Source organism: Canis lupus, chromosome 18 (assembly GCF_011100685.1).
Source record: "Canis lupus familiaris isolate Mischka breed German Shepherd chromosome 18, alternate assembly UU_Cfam_GSD_1.0, whole genome shotgun sequence".
Taxonomy (NCBI): Eukaryota; Metazoa; Chordata; class Mammalia; order Carnivora; family Canidae; genus Canis; species Canis lupus.
In genome coordinates this window covers 18,585,973-18,606,768 of record NC_049239.1, presented here as the reverse complement: position 1 = coordinate 18,606,768, position 20,796 = coordinate 18,585,973, and the positions used below count along the sequence as shown (strand labels likewise).

The window sequence follows — 20,796 nt, the reverse complement described above, 5'->3', positions numbered from 1 at the left end:
AAAAGAACTTACAAAGAAAGACTAGGGGCGCCTGGCTGGCTCAGCTGGTAGAGCATGCAACTCTTGATTTCCAGGTTGTAAATTCAAGCCCCCTGTTGGAATTAGAGACTACTTAAAAACGAAATATTTTAAATTAAAAAAAGACACCAAAAAGATAAAGAGCTCTAAGATAAATGGGCAAAGGACACAACAGGTAATTCAAGAACAGTAAAAAGGGAAGAATTTAAATACCTAAAAACAAATGGAAAAAAAGTTTAACTGAGCTGTTATCAAAGAAATAATACTAAGAGATTTCACTTCAGGTTTTCAAGGAGTTGAAAGACTGTAATCTTTAGTACCTAAGAGAAAACCAAGACCAAGTTTGCTGATGTATATTGATGATGGCCAAGTACTTGGAGATCAATCAATGATTTCATTTTTATTTTCTCCCATACTACAGATCTGTCCTAAAATATAATGATTTCATTGTTGTTGTTTTTGTTGTTGCTTTTAGTTTCTAAGGAATTTTGTTACTATTCCTTGAGGGGACTAAAAGCACCCTAGGGTTTCACAACACTCAGGCTCCTGAGAATTAGAAAAGATGTTTTTTCTTGCGTGAATGAAAATGAGAAACTGCTCTGGATGAAGGCTGACTCGGAAATTGCCATGTAAGAATTTATAGTTATAAATATACAGAAAAGAGAAGTCTGCTTTTCTTAGCCTCATCTGCGGCTTACATTTGACTATGACAATAATAGAGAAAAATGCCCCCAGAAAGAAATGACTCATGTCCTGTTAAGCAATAGGACATCAAGCGGAACGATGAGCATGTTATTTGGGAGGATAGGGGAAATAACATACATCAACTTATATCTTGTTTCCCTAAACCACAGAAATGATCAGAAGACTATTTGAACATGAATTCCCAATAATTTAGTTCTATTACCAGGAAATGTTTCTCCCCTTCATGTGTGGATGATGATGTCATGTGCGGTGCCATTCAACCTAAAAATAGCATGATCGGCCCAGATCTCAATAACAGACTAAATTTACCTCAAACTACGGCTACTCATCATCGAAAATTGCCCAGAGAATTTTAGCATAGTCTGAGTGATTTAATTAAACCACCTCCAGGAACCTCATTGTCTCTAGAACGTTCTTTCTTTTATTAAGAAATTGTGTAAGAGCACAAGATCTGATTATACATTTGGGTTTTTCCACTTCTTTTCACAGCCCTGATAACAACTGATTAAAAAATCAGACCTACACACTAAATAAATAATTTTAGTTCAATAAAGACTTGACAACACTTTATAATCCATTTTATAAGAGATGATTTGGGCTGAATTTAGTTAAACTGACTGAAGTAAGTAGATAATGGTGTATTTATCTTTGCTGGAAGAGAAACCTAGGTAGCGAGGCTTTCGGCTGCTGCTGAGAAGTTTTAACAAGGAAGCCGCCAGTCACAACGGGCCATTATGTTTCTAATTGCCCTTATTAACAGGAGAAAAAGGAGCAAAAGATTTTCTCCAGAGAATCTTAGACAACCTGCTGTTTCCAAATAAACTAGAAGATATTGGTCAATACACTCTATTTTACAGTTAAGTTTTATCATCAGAAGAACAATGGTAAGTCAGAAAACTGAGCTAACTAAATGCAGTCAGGCATTTCTTTATGAACAAAATGTGGGTGTTACATCCTTTTCTACTTAAATGAGAAGAACTGGCAAACCAAATGTGTTCCTTGGATATGTTTTGTTATGTACTATTTTGAGGTTTTGTATTTTGTTGATTTGTTTACCTGTAAGAGTTCTGGATCTTAAACATCTACTTATATGATGAACAATAATCAAACTTTGTACAGGTTTTTGTGTTTTGTAAAGGTTATGGCTTCCTGCCCTCCACCTGCATAAACTAGTAGCTCTATTGATGTAAGCAGTGCTTCTCCCTAGAATATCAACACTTAGCATTCTATAGTTGAAATCCCGCTGTTATGTTTAAAAACATTCTCATGCATTTAACATCATATATCAGGAAGATTTCTGCACTTGGCAGAGAAATTTTTCAAATTTTCCAACCTTGAGCAATTTTTGTGTGTGGCATTAGGTTAAAATGTCTTAATATTTCTTCGTGTGTGTGTGTGTGTGTGTGTGTGTGTGTGTGTGTGTTGTTCAAGGTAAAGAGTGAGAGAGTATTTTTTTTTCATTGAATTATTCCTTGGTAGTATTCAATTATCTACATTTTCATATCTTAGACTGTGGTTATTTTTGTTCCTCAGTGCATGTATCATTCACTACATCCGTCATAAATTATCCATTTCAGTTTCATTTATTCTAAATCTCATATTTAAAAGAAAAATATTTTATTGAGTTAAAAGTAACTGGAAAGTATTGACTGCTATCAAGAGAGTTAACAATTTAGGAAGATGAGAAAACGGATCAGTCCAATGATAAAAAATATTTGCACTGGACAGAATTAACAGTTAAAGATGCAAGGAAAACTTTATTCAAGACCATTCCAATAAGGGAGGGAGATGGGACTCAACTTCCCTGGAAAAACAAGGGGTGGAGCAGGACAACTTTTAAATACTGGGGTAGGCTCAGGGAAAATCTTTAGAGGATTGTGGGGGTGGGGGAAAGGGAAGTTTGGTCAAAATGATTAGGCTGTTCACTTATGTTTGCTAATTGGCAGTTATCTAAGTTAGACTCCTACCCTCCTGCAGAGACTGTAAGATAGGGGTAGTATCTTTTGGTGATTACGTTAATTTTTAAAAAAATTTTTTTAAGGATTTTATTTATTTATTCATGAGAGACAGAGAGAGGCAGAGACACAGGCAGAGGGAGAAGCAGGCTCCATGCAGGGAAGCCCGACGTGGGACTCTATCCCGGGTCTCCAGGATCATGCCCTGGACTGAAAGGTGGCGCTAAACCACTGAGCCACTGGGCTGTCAAGTGATTATGTTTAGAAGGGATGTCTCCCAACTCCTTAAGGAAGACATTTCTGGGTTGTGGAAGATTTACATCACAGAGGCAGAGAAAGAATTTACAGTTGCAAGTTTGTAAAGCAAAGACTCTAAGAAATGGGAGGCCAGGAACCCTTGGTCAGGAAGAAGACTGTCTAAAGTGTAGCCAAGCTGAGGGAATGGTAAGGCCATCTTGGTCACCATGAAATTACAAAAGTTCCAGATAATCAAATAAGAGATAGTAAACTGATAGTTAACAAGGACTTTTCTAGACAAGCGATGTTGTGAAGCTAGTTAATATTGAGAACAAAGTCAAGTTCAGATGTGCAACTTTAATAAGCAGCCTCCAGAACCAGATGTGAAATCGGCAGTAGTGCATCATCAAGTCACTTCAAGTGTTCTCCTCCTAGTAACTTGGCCAACTGAGTCAATGCTGTTGTTTCAGTCTCTGATTTATCTTGCATTATTTGATTCAATTTGACATAGCTTTGAAGAATCCTCTGATTATAGCATGTAGATAGCCAATGTCTATTTTAGATAGTCAAGTTCTGTTTAAACAGCACACGCATTCACACATACAGTTCTGCTTCGTGGGGGATTTATGTCTCCCCATTTTTCCCCTCTCTGATACGTAGTTAAAGCCTAACATTCTGTAGGCAGGGTCTAATTTTTCAGTTTATCGTGCTATTCAATATTGTTACCAGAGGTGAATATAATAACCACAGTCCTCTTTTCCTCTTTAAATTATAATTAAAGAGGACAGTAAAATTTAATATGTTGCCCTTTATTTATTTGGACACTTATCTGGCACTGGATAAAACCCCTTCTTGCTATGGAGTTAGAAGTGTGATCATTATCAGCCTTTAATTAGAAGTGAAGTCATGTGATAGATAAGACTAGAGTCCCGGACTTATTTTTTTAAAACCTTGGAAGTTAGTTAATATTCAAAAACAAAATGTTAGTCTTGCTCTAGTGTCTGAGTCTTAACCAAGGTTTCTGTGAGTTTCTGGAGGATTATATTCTTAAGATCGTATCTTAGCTTGGATTCTACTCACCATATTCTTGATCTCACTCACATTTCACTTTCTATAGCTGTTCTCTTCACCTGAACCCAGATGTGGAGCTCAGCGCTACTTCCTTGATCTTTTTAGAAATCTTTCACATAACCCATTGCTGGGTTAAAAGAATTTATTGATGATTTGAGGTGTGTGTGTGTGTGTGTGTGTGTGTGTGTGTGTGAAGAAATTCAAAATACATTAAATACTTTTTGGTCGCATGCCTGTGCAGCAATTGCTGAAGCTCAGGCATAAGTGCTGTGGTGTAAGGGGCCCTGTACTCTGCGCACCTGTTGCGGTGCACTCTCAGACTTCCGCTGCACAGGTGATTACTGCAGCAGTTGCTGTGATGGGCTGCACAGGTGACAGCAACCTAGAATGGCGCCAACTTCACAAGCAGCCCACCAAGGCTGTCACCGTGCCACCTGGACTGACCTTGTCTACTTTGACAACTCCCCAGATGTACTGTGTCTTGGATAAGGCTGTAGATTCCCTAAGCACTGCAGACCATGTCTGCAGCAAGACATCTAAAGGGAGAGACAGTTGTGAAATCATGTGCAGTGGCTGAGGGTATGCCACAACTCTTGTGTCGCCCAGTGTGAGTGTGAGTGCACATTCTACTGGTGCTGTGTGGTGCAGGCAAGGAGTGCAGAAACACTGTGGAAGTCCATACTTGGCAAGGCCTCCAGGAAGGCAGAGTGGCTGGGCTAGACCTGAACGTATAAATATCTCACTCATTCCTTGACTTCATACCTCCTGACTCAAAAGCACAAGATCTTTGCGTGTGCACCTTCCTTTACACCTGAACTCTGAGCTGCTACACTTTCTATTTAAGAATTTGGAGGGTAATCCAGGAGGAGTCTGGTGTCCTGACTGGTTCCTTAGCCCTGGGAAGACTTTGACAGGGATTTTAAGAAACTGACCTGCTCCCTGACACCCCCTCTGGAAGTGAGAAGGCAGAGTGGAAGTGGTCGAGGTCTTCAGAATGACATAAGTTGCACTGGCTCATTTCTCCTTTTCTTTGGAAAACAAAAAAACAGAAAAACCTTATTTTTACAATTACTTTGGCTCCTTGACATTAGTGTGTTTTCCTGGGTTCAATTATCTTCTGCTTCTTCCTTCCTGTCTTTAAATTTATCTTCATTCCTCATGCAGAGCAGTTTAGCTTTCCCTTTTTTTCAATGATTTTCTTTTGTAAAAAAATGGAAAACTTATAGGGCCTTGCTTTCTATAATCATACAAAATTATTCAGGTGTTTTCCTTTATATAAACATTCTCATAAAAAAATCAGTTGCCAGCTATTAAAATAATCATTTCCATCTCTCTACATCATTTTATATCCTAGGGTTATTATGTTCTGGGATGTCATGCTCAACATGCCACAAGGTCACATCAAATTCATTATACCTAAAAGTTAAATTCCAATAGTATACTAATCAATACTATACTAATCAAGAAACATGACTAATAGAGCTCTCTTTCTTAGGGCCAAGAATAAAGATTTAACCCCCTGTTATTTTTTGGATTCTATATGCCATGATCCTTTCTGACATCATATCAGCCTTTGTACTTCAACATACTTTCATAATATTTTACATTTCTCACATTCGTTCATTCATTTATTCATATATTCAGCAAGAGACTGTTAACTTTGTATCAAGATACTATGGAGCTCAAGTGGAGTACAGATCAAGAAAACCAGAAAATAAATAGTAATAATTCATATGGTAAAAAATGCTGATGAAATAAAGTAGGATATTGGATAGAGTGAAGGGAAAGCGGTAGCTATTTTAGATAGCATGGTCAGGCCCTCTGTAAGCATGTGGTATTTGAGGAGATGTGAATGATGAGGAATTAATTATGGAAGTATCTAAGGAAGAATATTCTGGGTAGAGGAAAGGGCAGAGATAAAAACCCTAAAGTGGAATTTGGCTTGATGTATCCAGAGAAAATAACAATGGCAACACAAAACAAATAAAAAATACCACAAAAACCAGTGTGGCTGGTGTAAGAGAACAGAGAAGAGAATGCTAGGACATGAGCTCAGAGTGGTGGGCAGGAATGGAATGCCTTGTGGCTCTGCTATGGAGTTTGGATTTTTTGTTAACTTACATGGGAGGGCTTTTTTTTTTTTTTTTTTTTAACGGAGTATGATTTTACCTGACATGTTCTTTCCCTAATCACTCTGCTGCATGGAGATTATATTTTATATTGATTATTTTTATTTTTATGTTGATTATTTTTAAATTTACCTTAAGGAGTCATTTTAAAACAATTGGTACATTCTCTCCAAATTTCCTGTAGGCTAATTCATGATTCTTAAGTACCTACTATGTTCCTGGCACTGGACAAGACCTGGAGATTCAACAGTGATAAGGATGTGGTTCTAAGACCCAAGAACACACAGCCTCATAGAAAAGGTTTTGTTCTGTTTTCGGTAGACAGTATTGTCCACATTCTTTGCATTCTTATTAGAATCAACATGACCTTCCACGAACTTTTTTCTGGATGTTGGATTTATTTTGAGTCCTATGCTATATCTCTATATCCATTTTATACAAAACAAATGGTTAAGAATATAATTGCCAGACAGGGAAAGAAAAATACTATATGATGTCACTTCTATGTGAAATCTAAAACAAAACAAAACAAGCTCAGAGATACAGAAAAGAGACTAATGGTTGTCAAGGCAGGGAGTGGGAGGTGGGCCAAATCACAAAAGAGTCAAAAGGTACAAAGTTTCGATTATAAAATAAGTAAGTCATGAGTCCATAACATACATCATGGGAACTATGATTAATATTGTTTTGCACGTTTGAAAGTTGCTGAGTAGATCTTAAAAGTTCTTATCACAGGAAAAAAAAATGTCGTTATGTATAGTGATGGATATTAACTGGACTTGTCTTGATCATTTCACAATATATACAAGTATCAAAATCATTTTGTTGCACATATGAAACTAATATAATGTCAATCATACCTCTATTAAAATCTCCAGTTAAAATAAATAATTTGCATTTTCATCATATTCTTGACATTTGTTTTCAGTTTCATAAGTCTTCCAAGTTCTTTTTAGTAGGAAAACTGCATTCATAGTAGAAAATTGAAAAAATAACAGCACCTATATAGAACTTTTTCTCTTTAGCATGGTATTCCAAGTTAACTCAAGGTTGAAAATATATTAAGTGGGATGCCTGGGTGGCTCAGCAGTTGAGCATCTGCCTTCGGCTCAGGGCGTGATCCCATGGTCCCTGGATCAAGTCCCACATTGGGCTCCCTGCATGGAGCCTGCTTCTCCCTCTGCCTATGTCTCTGCCTCTCTCTGTGTGTTTCTCATGAATAAATAAATAAAATCTTAAAAAAGAAAGAGAAAGAAAGAAAGAAAGAAAGAAAGAAAGAAAGAAAGAAAGAAAGAGAAAAGAAGAAAGAAAGGAAAGAAGGAAGGAAGGAAGGAAGGAAGAAAGAAAAGAAAGAAAGAAAGAAAGAAAGAAAGAAGAAAGAAAGAAAGAAAGAAAGAAAGAAAGAAAGAAAGAAAGAAAGAAAGAAGAAAGAGAAAGAAAGAAAGAAGAAAGAAAGAAAGAAAGAAAGAAAGAAAGAAAGAAAGAAAGAAAGAAAGAAAGAAAGAAAAAGAAAAGAAAAATTAAGTAACTAGGAAATTATCTATAATGCTCTAGCACAGAGTTTCGTGTTGGGTCATTTCCCTCCCCTCCCAATATTGAACTGCAAAAGTGCAAAGTCCAATTGCCACACAGACAAAGCCTGATTATTTGTGGATGTTTTTTGACCTTGAAGAGCTGGGTGATGAAGAGGAGGGAATTCTTTGAACAGAACACGGAAAGAAGCCAAAACCTGAAGGCAGCACCAGTTTTCTGTTGAGGTTGAATCCTAGTAGGCATGGAACTGGGACTTTCTCTGCACTTTTGACCATTTGTCTTGTCTCCTCTCTTCTCTTTTCAGTGGACTTTTTTACATTTTAAGGATTTTTCTTAGTCTGTTTATCTCATAATCTCTTATTCCTTTTATTTTATCTGTATTACCCCCTCCCATTTTCTTATCTCTTTTTCCCATTGTTCAAGAGATATTTGCATTTAATAAGAGTTACTAAAGGACCCTGTCTGTGAAAATCTGTTTTGAAGTTGGAGGAAAAGGCAAGGCAGCTTTCTGAACTTTCCTTCCCCTCAGAGCAAGATTGTTACTTAATTAATTTCTTCTTTCAAAAGAACTAGCATTTTGACTATAGGACCTTTTGGAAACAATTGTGCATTGTGTCTTAGAGATCCAGCTTTATTGTAGACCAAGTGCTGGGTAATGAAAATACCTTAGAACTTCTCTCACCTTTGTGAAAAGAACTGTTGTTCATTGATGATAAAGTTAGCCAAAGCGTGGTTACAAAAATCTCTCAGATTTCATAAGGAATATGTGCTCTTTACATTCCTACAACAATATGTATATCAAGGAATTATTTGGGGCAAAACCTAGATGCCAGAAATACAAAGCTCACTGAGATATGAGGATATGAAAAAACAACGAACTATGTGATCCCCAGTCCCCACTACCTACTGGTGGAGAAAGATGAGAAAATCAACCATTTTATTATAAACGATAAGAGCTGTAACATTTGAGCCAAGGTTATAGAAGTATAGCCATGGCTTCCTGCTAAGAATGATGGTCAGGGGACACTTTCAAGCAGGGTAATACTAAGGTGAGTCACAGAAGACAGAATTTAACTGGGAAAAGGAAATGAGAAGCAGGCTCCAGACAAAGGAAACAGCATACACAAAAACCAAGAGTCAAGGGACTGTGGTAGAGTCTGAGCATGAAGAAAAGTCTGAGCACAAAAGCTGTATGTGGGAAAGGAGATGCACTGGGAGAGATGAGATCATGGCAGGTCATGGCAGGTCATGGCAGACCTAGTATACTTTCTCACTTGAGCAAACAGAATAGGACCAGAGGAGTTCTGGAAGAGGAAATGAATCTGCATTTGTTGAATATTCACCATGGTAGTAGGAGATAGGGTGGATTGGAAGGGACAAAGTAGAGGCAAAAAGAACAATTGGGAAACAATTACAAAATTCCAGTTAAGAAATGAGATTTTAGCAACAATCACAGGAATGGAAAGGAGAGGAATTATATGTGAGGTGATTAAAGAATGGAATAAAGGACTTCTTGGATAATCAGAAGGAGGAAGATTCATGGTAACTCTCATTCAAGTTTGAGAATCTGGCAGCTGCAATGCTGATCGCTAGGACAGAATAAGTCAATGGAAAACCTGTTGGAGGGTAAAGACTGTGATGCAGCTTCAGCCATGTTGAAATTTAGGCAACAGGTACTGCCTGTAAGGCCAAAAAAATCGATGAAAACAACAATTAACATGGTTCTCTTAAGCGTATACAGAGTCAAAAAAGTATAGTGACTCGTGAAAACATCACTCTTTCCTTCTATAGAAAGACATTTTTAGTTTGAAAAATCATTTATGTTTACCACTACTCCCCCAAGTTTACTCTCTCCTCTGAAGAAATATCACACTTACAGACACTATATCCTCATGTTCCACAAACACTTTATTATGAATCCGTTAGGGTATATACTTGCAAATATTTTGTTTCACTCTGTTTTACCCCTTAGGCAATGTCATGCACATATTCCAGCAAACAGTGTAGTAAGTAAGCAAGAACAGAATAGCAATGGCTGCCAGTTACCAGATCTGTGGATTTCTCCTTGTCTGTGTCTCTCACTCGTGTCCTTCCTTCACTCTGCCCAGCATTGCTGTCCCCAAATCAGATCCCAATCATCCCCAGCCTGGAGGTCTTAAGTACAAAAAACACAAACTGATGCTGCTTCTTTTGTGCAGAAAATGAATTTTTTGAAAGGCTTTGGGAAGCTTACAGAATCATGAGGAAGGAAGGGAAAGAAAGAAAAAGAAGAAAAAAAAGAAGAAAGAAAGAAATAAAGAAAGAAAGAAAGAAAGAAGAAAAGAAAGAAAGAAAGAAAGAAAGAAAGAAAGAAAGAAAGAAAGAAAGAAAAAGAAGAAGAATAAACAACATACATCAAAAACAACATAAAGAAAGAAGAAGAAAACAGAAAGAACGAAAGAAGAACGAAATACAACATAAATCAAGCAATGACTCCTCCCTAACATCCCTACAGAACAGAAGAAAGAAAGAAAGAGAAAGAAAGAAAAGAAAGAAAAGAAAAAGAAAAAACAGGCTTGGGAAAATAAGAAGAAATGAAGAGAGTTTTCCAAGCCAGAATCTCATCAGGATCATCCCCCATCCCAGCAAAGCTACTGCTCTCTCTGGCCAAACTGCCATGGTCACCCCGAGAACTAGCTGGGGCCACCTCTTCCACCACTAGAAAAAAAAAATTCACTGTTGCTGCTGTTTTGCATCACTAACTCCAGATTCAGAATTTCAGGTGTTTGTGTCTGATTGTCCAAATCTGAATTGAAAACAGGTTCATGCCCTGGTTTTCAAGTTTCTAGAGAAGTGAAGTATCTGGGCTTTTCAACTTCTTTTTTTCTTTTTAAAGATTATTTATTTATTTGACAGAAAGAGAGAGAGAACACACAAGCAGGGGAGAGGGGCAGAGGAAAAGGGAGAAGCAGGCTCCCCCCTGAGCAGGGACCCCAGGATCATGACCTGAGCTGAAGGCAGACACTTAACTGACTGAGCCACCAAGCACCCTGGGCTTTTCAACTTCTATAGTTGGACATAGCACCCACCTCCCACTACGACTGGTGCTATGGAGACTAATAAAGGAAAATATAGGAAATAAAATATAGGAAAGAGGATTAGAATCAGGGAAGCCACAGAAATTCAGGTGTCTCCTTGAATAATCAACTTATTATCCCCTTGTTCTAGTCATTTTTCTGTTTTATTCTAAGCACTGTTCTGGGTATGTGCTATACTAACAGTATAGACATATATAGTAAGGGTACAGATATCCAGAATGCAAGTACCTGATTAAGTTTCCCCCAAATATATCTATTATGTGGTTCCCTCTTCCCACCCTTTTGTTTGGACGCTGCAATAGTTTCTAATTACTTAAGCCTCTACAACCCACTATTCAAAAAACATTCCATCAGGGGCACCTGGCTGGCTCAGTGGAGAGAGTATGTTCCTCTTGATCTCAGGGTCATGAGTTTGAGCCCCACATTGGAGGCTGAGTTTACTTTTTAAAAAATCCATCAATTGACCTACATTACATATATGGTCTTTCCTTTATTATTTTCTAACGTAAATTCTCTTCTCTAAACAGATAAATATCTTATAATGTGTACATATATCACTGTGTTCATTCTCTGCAAAACTACACCTTTCCCACCTACTTCTCCCTAAGCCATGCCTGAACTTATCTTATTTTCTCCCCAAGTACTGCCCTACTTCCATTCTTTGCTTCCTTCGTGATTCTACTTGAAAGTCAATGAGGTCTTTAAGCTATCAAAAATTAAAGACATACTTACTTTGAAATTATACATTTACGTATACTAAGTCATACCTGCACCTTCGTTCATAAGCACTCTTTATGGATCTATTTCCATTTTTACATTAGATGTTTTCTCTAAGTAGATCATAAATTATGCAGAGACAAAGATCTTATCTGTTAGTGTATCCCCTCAGCCGTAGCTAGCAGGTTAAATACAGAGTCTACACCATGTATCTGCACAACAGCTGGGCAGATGTCTGACCAGTTTTAATTCTCACCACGCACTTTCAAAGAATTTATGGTCTTGGAGCCCATTCTCCTGAGACTTAATTTGTTTCATTCTCTTCCACAGTCTCTAACTCCAGGTAAATCCTATTCATCATTTCACAAATGTACAAACTTTATATCATAGTAGGAACCAGGCAAGGATGACTAAGCACAAATTCACTGTCATTCTTAGAAATCACCTGAAGCTGATGCCCAGATGATGCTAGTAGTGTCATCTTCATGGAGAAGGGTGGCATTATTATAAATTGAAAGAGTAAATTCCTGTACTACACCATATGATCTTTTCATGCTTTTTTAAAATTAAAGCAAAAGAAATGAAACCCATTTAAGAATCTGATTATTTTGTCATTGTCACAGAATGACATATTAATTGGGTAGTAAATTTGCAAAATGCCCTTATGAATGCAAACAAAATGTGTCTTTTGTAAATTAAGTAAAAAACAGATGCCTATTTCTCACACAAAGTTCCTTTCCGATGCTGTCAGGGCAATACTTTTTGAGGGAGTGAGTTTTGGCAGATGGCATTACAATTCAAATAAAATGAAATAGACTTCCAAGTACATCCATATTTTCTTGTCATATGAATGCCAGAAGAATTTTTGGTTTCTAATGTTTCTGAGTGTCCTCATAAATATAACCTGTGTTACTGCATAAATACTGATGATTACATTATGACTAATGTTAGCTGAGGTACTGTATGCTGATATCTTTCTGTACAATCAAAGCAGATATTCACTATATATATTGCAGAACAAGGAAATGCAATACACAAGGATTTAAAAATACTGAATTTAGACTCTTAATGAAGAACAGTGTAGAAATTATTTCAGAGTTCTGGGGCATTTTTCATAAAGGGGGGAATGCACAAGTGGCCAGATCTTTTCTCTGGGTGTGGCTCTCCACATTTTCTTACCAATATTTAGGACATTGGGAATTCTAAGAAAGGGCAGTCCATATAGGAGTCGTCTCTTCAAAGGGATTCCAGCACCACTACTTCCCACTCTCATCAAAAATAATCCTAGTTGTAACATTAGGCAAATGATTTAACTGCTTAGAGCAGTAAAATAATATCCCCCTTCATATAGAGTTTCTACGAGGATCAAATGAGATGATTCATGTAAAGTAGTCAGCACAGTGCCTGCTACAGAGTATCAATTATAGCTGATTTTAATATTTCTATGGTGCTAAATGACTAAGGTGAGGCAGCAAAGGATATAATTTTGACCATGAAAAATTTAAAAGATAATCTCCTGGATAGGTTGGGATAGGAACATAAATAGCATTTATTGAGATTTTTTTTCCAATATAAAATTCAATAAGAGTTGCCAGGCAAATACTGACTCATCTTATAACAGATCTCTAAGGAAATTCTCCTTAAAGCATCTACTGTCCGCTCCAATCCCTCCTATAAATGGCCATGCCCATTCCTTCATTTGAACACCTGTGCATACTTCTACTATGACATTTCCCAACTTACAGAATTTCTCCTGCTCAGATATCTCCCCACAACTAGATTTCATTGTGCTTCATTTACTGCACTTCAAAGATACTGAGTTTTTGTGGGATTTCTGGGTTTTGGGGTTTTTTTGTTGTTTTACAAATTGAAGATTTGTGCACCCTTGCATTGAGCAAGTCTATTGATACTGTTTTTCAAACAGCATGTGCTCAGTTTGTGTTTCTGCATCGTATTTTGGTAATTCTCGCAGTATTTCAAACTTTCTCATTATTATTAATTGTTATGGTGATCTATGATCAGTAATTATGACTGGGATGATGATTAGACATAATGCTATTTCACATTTAATAGGCTACAGTATAGTGTGATGCAACTTTTTTTATAAAGATTTTATTTATTCATGAGAGACAGAGAGAGAGAGAGAGAGGGCGGCAGAGACACAGGCAGAGGGAGAAGCAGGATCCATACAGGGAGCCTGACGTGGGACTCGATCCCGGGTCTCCAGGATCAGGCCCTGGGCTGAAGGCGGCACTAAACCCCTGAGCCTCCAGGGCTGCCCAACGCAGAAAATTTTTAATCTCTAGCTCTTTGCACAGTATTCATTAAACCTTGCACAAATGAGTAATGAATTTTGTAATGTTCAAATACAGAATAACCAGTGAATAAAATACAATAAAAGCATCAATCCATATTTCTTTCCACTATGGTAAATATAAAGCCCAACAGAAGAAATGGAAATGAGCCCAATGGCATCTGAAAATTTCTTTCATTTCTATGATTTTCTTAAATATCTTCAATGATTTGTATGTATTTTGCTGAAATCATGTGATAGTGGGCACTTTCACTTACAATAAATTCTATGCCTAATAAGAGTTGAAATATTTTGCCCCTAGAAAGAATTTGAGAGAAATATGGGATCTGTTTCAATAAAAGATGGTGTCTAGGTCTCAAATATAAAAGAATAAATTTGAAAATGTACAATGGTTTATCATTTGCAAAATTAAACTAAGAAAACGTAAAAATCTTGCACAGTATTATTTCATCCTTGTTATTGTAAAATGTAAACAATAATAGTATTAGTCTGGTTGCTAAAAGCACACAATATAAAGGGAAAATAAAAATTACGAAAAAAATCTGTGTTACCAAAACCAATGTGATTAAAACTCTAATACCTATTTTTTATATTCTTTACTAAAACATTTTCTTTAATCCTAACAATTGTGCTAGGGCAATGACAAGGTAGAATGTTAGCATTATGATACATGCCCAATATCAACTCTTTTTTCTACCTTTCCACTCCCACCCAGCACATCTGGAAATATTTGAAATCTGGGGCAAATACTCTCTCCACAAGAACACCTAACTAAAAATTGAATTAACTTTGGGAAAAAATTAATAGAATAAAAAAATAACACGAAATAATATAACATAACACAACTAAGGTATCAATATCATAATTTATGAACTAAAAAAACTATTTTATTTTCTTCAAAAGGGAATAAACACTGAAATCTCTTCATGCAGAAATAAGCACTATTGCTATTTTGATACATTTTCTTGTTTTCTTTAAAAAAAAAACTCTGAGCACTTGAACTCATGCATTTTCTTAAAGAAACTATTTTAAATATGCTTGTCATTTTGCTTTTTTTCAACAAAAGCCAGAGCGTGATATCTCTGGAAAGAGTCACTTATATATATATATTAAATAAAACATTATAATCAGACATAACTGTATTTGTTTTCAGATGGTTCTCCCTTTGTACCCCAGTCACATCCCTTTGTACCAGACTATCTTCTTTCTAATCCAGGCCACTTTTCCCCTTGCTGAAGCTCCACTGCCAAATGTTAGTCTTCTAATTCTGAAGTCTTGAAACCAAGTTTGCACAGTAAGAAAAGAATAAAAGGGATCTGCCTATTTAATTTCCCACCATTTCCGTACCCACTATTATCAGCTTTTTTCTATATTTCACATAATTTCAGGAAGTCTTCTTCCAATAAGTATGGAGGCAGAACTGATGATTTTTACCTACCCTAAACTCCAAGTGTAGGCCGTGGGTTCCCTCGGCACTCAGTACTCTATCGGGTCCTACTATTGCTGCTACATAATTCCTACTGACAGTGAAGATGGTGATGGTGATGATGGTGATGATGACAGAGCAGAAACAGCAAAAGTAGTAGTTGCAGTGGTGCCTCACATTTGTTGAGCACCAAGCATGTCAGACACTCTACATTTCTATTCCTTTTAACACAGTGCAGGATAAGAAAAAAAAAAGCTGAAGCTTATCCAAGAAAACCCAACATTCAAATCAGGTTTGTCTGATGCCAAAACCTATATAGTATTTCTGTCAAATATATCTACTTAAATGCTTAACTTGATTTTGACTTAATGCTATTACAGCAGGGTTGGTATTTGCAAACTGCAGCTCATATGTAAGAAAATTTTATATACTTTAATTTTATATAACTAATCATTTACTTTGGAGCCTTGGTTACTTTGATGGTGGATAAGAAAATTTGAACCTGCCAACTAAGGACTTTTTTCTGCCATTTTTAGTTTAAAACAGCCTTATTGAGGGTAAGGAAGGGAAGAGGGCAATAGCCTGCCAATATTAAGGCTCAAATTCTCTACCAGATTTTTTTCCCCAGTAGGTCTCTTCTCTCCTCTCATCTAAGATGGAACCATGTAGTAGGTGAGCAGGTAACCCTATGACAACGAGGGTCAGCCAGCTGTTCTTGGTCTTTGCTGGTCCCTGCTGCAGAATGGCTTATATCTGCCCAACCTATGGTTCTGGCCCTGTTCTAGAGTTGTAAGGACTCCATACCCTGAGTCCTGGCTCCCAGGGCTTTACACCTCCAGGTCCTACTCCCACCCAAGGCAAATGGAAGTCAGACACCAATTCTTAACTCTTCCTCTTTAGATCCGCCTTTAAGCAGGCCTACATTTCCTAAAATAAGCCAGTGCTTAAAAAGAGGGAGAGTCACCCAGGGAGAACTATGAAAAAGAAAGGTGTGTTAATATGTTTTTAAGATTATTGTTGTTGATTATACTTCCACTCTGGACTAAATGTCTTGTGTGTATCAGAGTTGATTCTGAAAATGCTAACTTAAAGAAGACTCTGAGACTAAGTTGAAAATGTAGCCTAAGACCTTGACCCTATTATCATATCAATTAATACTTTAGCTAGTGGATGTTCTGTGTACAAATCAATATTCTCAATTCTTTTTGCCTCAAAAGGCCATTAGAGACCAAAATTTATTGATTGCCTCTATTTCACCATGTGGCCCTCCAGAATGGTCCATGTGCTTTGTCTGTACAGTGCCACTGCTATTGAAAAGTTTGACTTTTTACACGTTGAGTCTTGCAAAGTTGCTGAATCCCACATCATATCATACTGTCACTGTTTGTATGATTTACACACAGTCCAGTTGTTACCACAGGTACCAATCACAGCTCCACTTGAGCCTTTAACATTTCCTGAAAGCCTGGCATGTAAGTTAGACATGCCTGCAGGGCAGCCTAATTTGTGGGACTGACTGGCTCTTGACATGCCAGGTAACCCAAGCTCCGACGGACTCTGACAGCTTTATATGAGTAATATTTTTCACTGGGGAGAAGCGCTTTCCAAGATTTTCCCAGTGTTTCAGGCATTGGGATACTTTGCAGACACATCCAACATCATGTTTTCTATTCCAGGCCTTTTCCTGTGGCTGGCGTTAAAACCCAACCCTCAGCTTGCTTTTTATGTTTCTCTGTTTCCTTCCACCATTACGCAAAGCAGTAATGCAGTATCTGCTGTTGATTCCAAATCCTCTAATTTTTTTAATATTATTGTATCAGACCTCACTACCTTATTTTTAAAATTTTATCAAAAGGATTTTGGGAGATCCCTGGGTGGCTCAGCGGTTTAGCGCTTGCCTTCAGCCTGGGGTGTGATCCTGGAGACCCAGGATCGAGTCCTGCATCGGGCTCCCTGCATGGAGCCTGCTTCTCCCTCTGCCTGTGTCTGCCTCTCTCTGTCTGTGTCTTTCATGAATAAATAAGTAAAATATTAAAAAAAAAAAAGGGATTTTGTGTTTTGTGAGGATGAGATTTCATTTGCCTATCCCTATGTCTAATCCAGTCCTCTGAGAACACTGCAGAGATGGGATAGAGCTAAATAGATAAACATTCATGTCCCTCAGTGGCCAGAACTTTGGGGAAAGTGTCCTGCCCTCTTCTGTACTAGGAGCTTACTAATGACCTTCCATTCTGTTTGTATGTGGATCAGGAAATTCAGGATTTGTATTAAAATTGCACCACTTCCCCCTTTTAGCAAAACCGTATGTTTGAAGTGAATGCTCATATGTGAAGGCAGTGCCAGCACAGTCTCTAGTCATAGACGCTTTGTTGTTTCTTTACATTGGCTGGTATTATGATTCAAGATCAAGTATAACCTAACTGGAGGTGTATTTGTAACATGTATTCCATTCACTCACCTCAAATTTAAGATGCTTATGTCAGGGCACCTGGGTGACTCAGTCATTTAAGCATCTGACTCTTGATCTCAGCTACGGTCTTGATCCCAGGGCCATGGGTTCTAGCCCTGCATTGGGCTCCACACTTGGCATGGAGCCTACTTTACAAAAAAGAAAAAAAATGATGATTATGTCCTGTCAAGTCACCATTCACTACACTAAAGTACCAAGATGGGGGGGGCGGGGTGTTGGAGGTTGTGATTCTATATCTCTGCTTAGGGATCTAGCTAAAATAATCTGGACAGGAAATTATTTTGGAAGAGAACATTTGGGCAAGCCCCCACACACATCTGGCTTTATAAATATAATTTAATGTCTATATGCAGACATTTCTGTCATTAAATTTTAATAGGCAGCAGTAGTGGCTTAGATTAATACCAGGTAGGGAATCAGAACTCTCATTGTTCCAGTTACACTCTGAATATTAACCTCCTCCTTTCATGCTATGGGAAAAGCAGTTCCCTGCCTTATCTCTCCACTCTTACTACCTTTGACGCTCTGTGATCTATCTGTGACAAGTACTGCTGAGAAGTACATAATTTCTCTACCTGGAACAAATATAAAACTGAGCACTGTGAGCTTGGTCAGCCTGCCTGTTCTGCTCATGTTTAAAAACATTCCACAACACAGATGGAAAATATGGAAACTATCCTCTTTTCCTTCCTCTCCCCAGATAATGTTGACAATTAGTATTTTTATTGATTTTTCTTAAGTGTCCTTTTCAAAAATGTATGAACAAATGTTTCTTTGTTCTGGAAGAAAAATCACCAAGCTCAGTAGAGCAGATGAAGTAGAGACTCTATGACAACGCAATATCACCCCAATTTGACAGATGTCCATCTTGCTTATCCATAAAGCATGCAAGTCTCTTAGGATCCATGAGTGTCATGGCAAAAGCGGCATTGATGCTACCATTTAATGGCACATCAAACTGCCACAGTGCTTCTTGCACCCAGTTTTGGTAGGAGGTGCATCAGACAACAGCATCACAGAGACCTAGCTCATCCTTCTGACATTAGTTAGCAACCCCAGGTCTGTGCTCAGTCTGATCCATTTCACTGGTCTAAGTGGCATTTTAATTAAACAATGCTCTGAGGCTGCATATTAAGTAGAAAATGAAATTAGGGCATATTCCTAAGTAGAATTCAGCTCATCTAATATAATAAACATAAGTAAATTTTAAATTTCATTTTTCCAAGTCCTTAAGTGTATCGATGTTCAATATTTAGTTGTCCCCGGAGATTTTAAATAGAACTTTCTTGTATATATCAAATTCATTCCATTTAAAAAGACTGTTCCACTAGAAAAAATGACATCTGTTGTGTGAATTCACCCCAAAATACCCAATTGACAAGTGTGTTGCTGACTTACTGCATTAGGATTATTTAAATCATCGTAATGAATTATACCCATGAAACGTAACAACCTGTGATTCCAAGTTCTTCAAAAATTACCTGAGGGTTTAGGTAGAATAAAATATACATGCATTTCTCCTGGTAGCATGTATCATAAAATATAATGAATTAATAATTAGTGAAAGTATTTGTTTAAAGGCTGGCTTTGCCTGATTTCCATCAGTTCCATGGATATTGAAACTCCCTCCTGTACCCTCCTACCCTAACCCACTGCTTCCCCTTAAGTAGATGAGCAATAAATATTTCTTGAATAAAAAGGGGGCTCAGAATATGTTATATTATGAGAATACATTAGGGAGTGCCATCAGTGATTAATTGCAAATTTCACTTAGACTAATATATCCAGATCTCATCAAGAACACTTTGAAGTACAAAACCATAGAATATCCTATTGAAAGCCAAACTTTTCAGGGGCCTAAAGAGAAAACAGCAACCACAACCACCACCAAAACCATGATAAAAGGCAGCCGTTTCGCTCGGCTATTTTTTTTTTTTTCTAAATCTTTAAAATCTTCATTGATAAGGTAAAGGGGAGAATTAAAGCAACATTTTGACTTTTTTTTCTTTCTTCATAACCTATCCTGGTCTTCATCTTGACTCTCTGGAAAATGATGACTAAACAATTCTTGAAGCCTCCATTGTTTATCAGTGTTCACTCTGAGTCAACAATTAAATTATTGAGACTGGTCTAGCCAGGGAGAGCATGCCACGAGCTGCTTAGCTCCTCACCTTCCACCTGTCTGCACTCCCCCGTTGGAGCTGCGTAATCCGTTGAGCAACCCTTACTGCAGACTGATCTTCCTGTAGGGGAAAATATGACAACTAAGGAAGAAGAGAGCTATCTCTCTCCAGCCTCCTACTTTGGACCTGACCTCTCCCCTGAGCTTATAAGCCCTATAGGCCAAGATCCATGTATTACCTCATCTGTGAATAAGACCTTGCATCCTGAAGCCAAAATGCCATTTCTGGTCCCAAAAAGGTGGAAATACTCTGATAGACCCTCCTTGAAGAGACACCTGCTGGGAGTTACCAGGCTTTTGTAACTTTCCTACTGCAATAACTTTACACTTTACATTCCATAGAAAGCCAAGTGCCCGTTGTCTACATTAGTTCTGAGATTCTGGTAACCTAGAAGAGCAGATCTCATAATGAATGGAATCCACCTCTTCAGCCTCCATAATACCCCAAGAACCTTTTGGCCTCCTAAGGCCACTGTCATCTTGAGAATGATTATCAGTGGGGGAGAATTTCATCAAACCTATCCTTTCTTTAAAAAAAAAAAAAAAAAAAAAAAAAACTGTCCTTTCTGGAGACCTGAATTAGTACATTCTAGTCTATCCTTAGGTCTAAATCACTACAATTAATATTTGCCCCACCCCATCCTCTTAAAACTTTGTTATTACAGTGTTTTGTTTCAAGAGGATCCTAAACTTAAAAAAAAAAAAAAAAAAAAAGGAGGATCCTAAACTCAAGACCCACAAAGTTTCCCAGTATAAGAGGCATAAGAACTAATATAAATTAACCCCAGGCTTCAGAGACCTGTATCCTGAGCCTTGATGTCAGGAAAGCATACCAAGACTGTGCAGCATTATAAATATAGTCATTCTCCTTTTGAACCTCAATGATATTTTCTCAATGCTTTTATCTTCTGGGTCTTTGTATAATGAAACCCTGATCCCAAAATCTGTAATTTTCTAATACT

General features: G+C 37.4%; 1 protein-coding gene and 1 pseudogene across 8 annotated transcripts in view; both read left to right on the top strand.

The window, feature by feature from the left end:
• Window positions 1–20,796, top strand: part of MAGI2 (membrane associated guanylate kinase, WW and PDZ domain containing 2) — a 1,330,046-nt gene that overhangs the window by 975,217 nt on the left and 334,033 nt on the right. The window lies entirely within an intron of this gene.
• On the top strand, window positions 4,216–4,706 carry LOC106559939 (annotated as a pseudogene).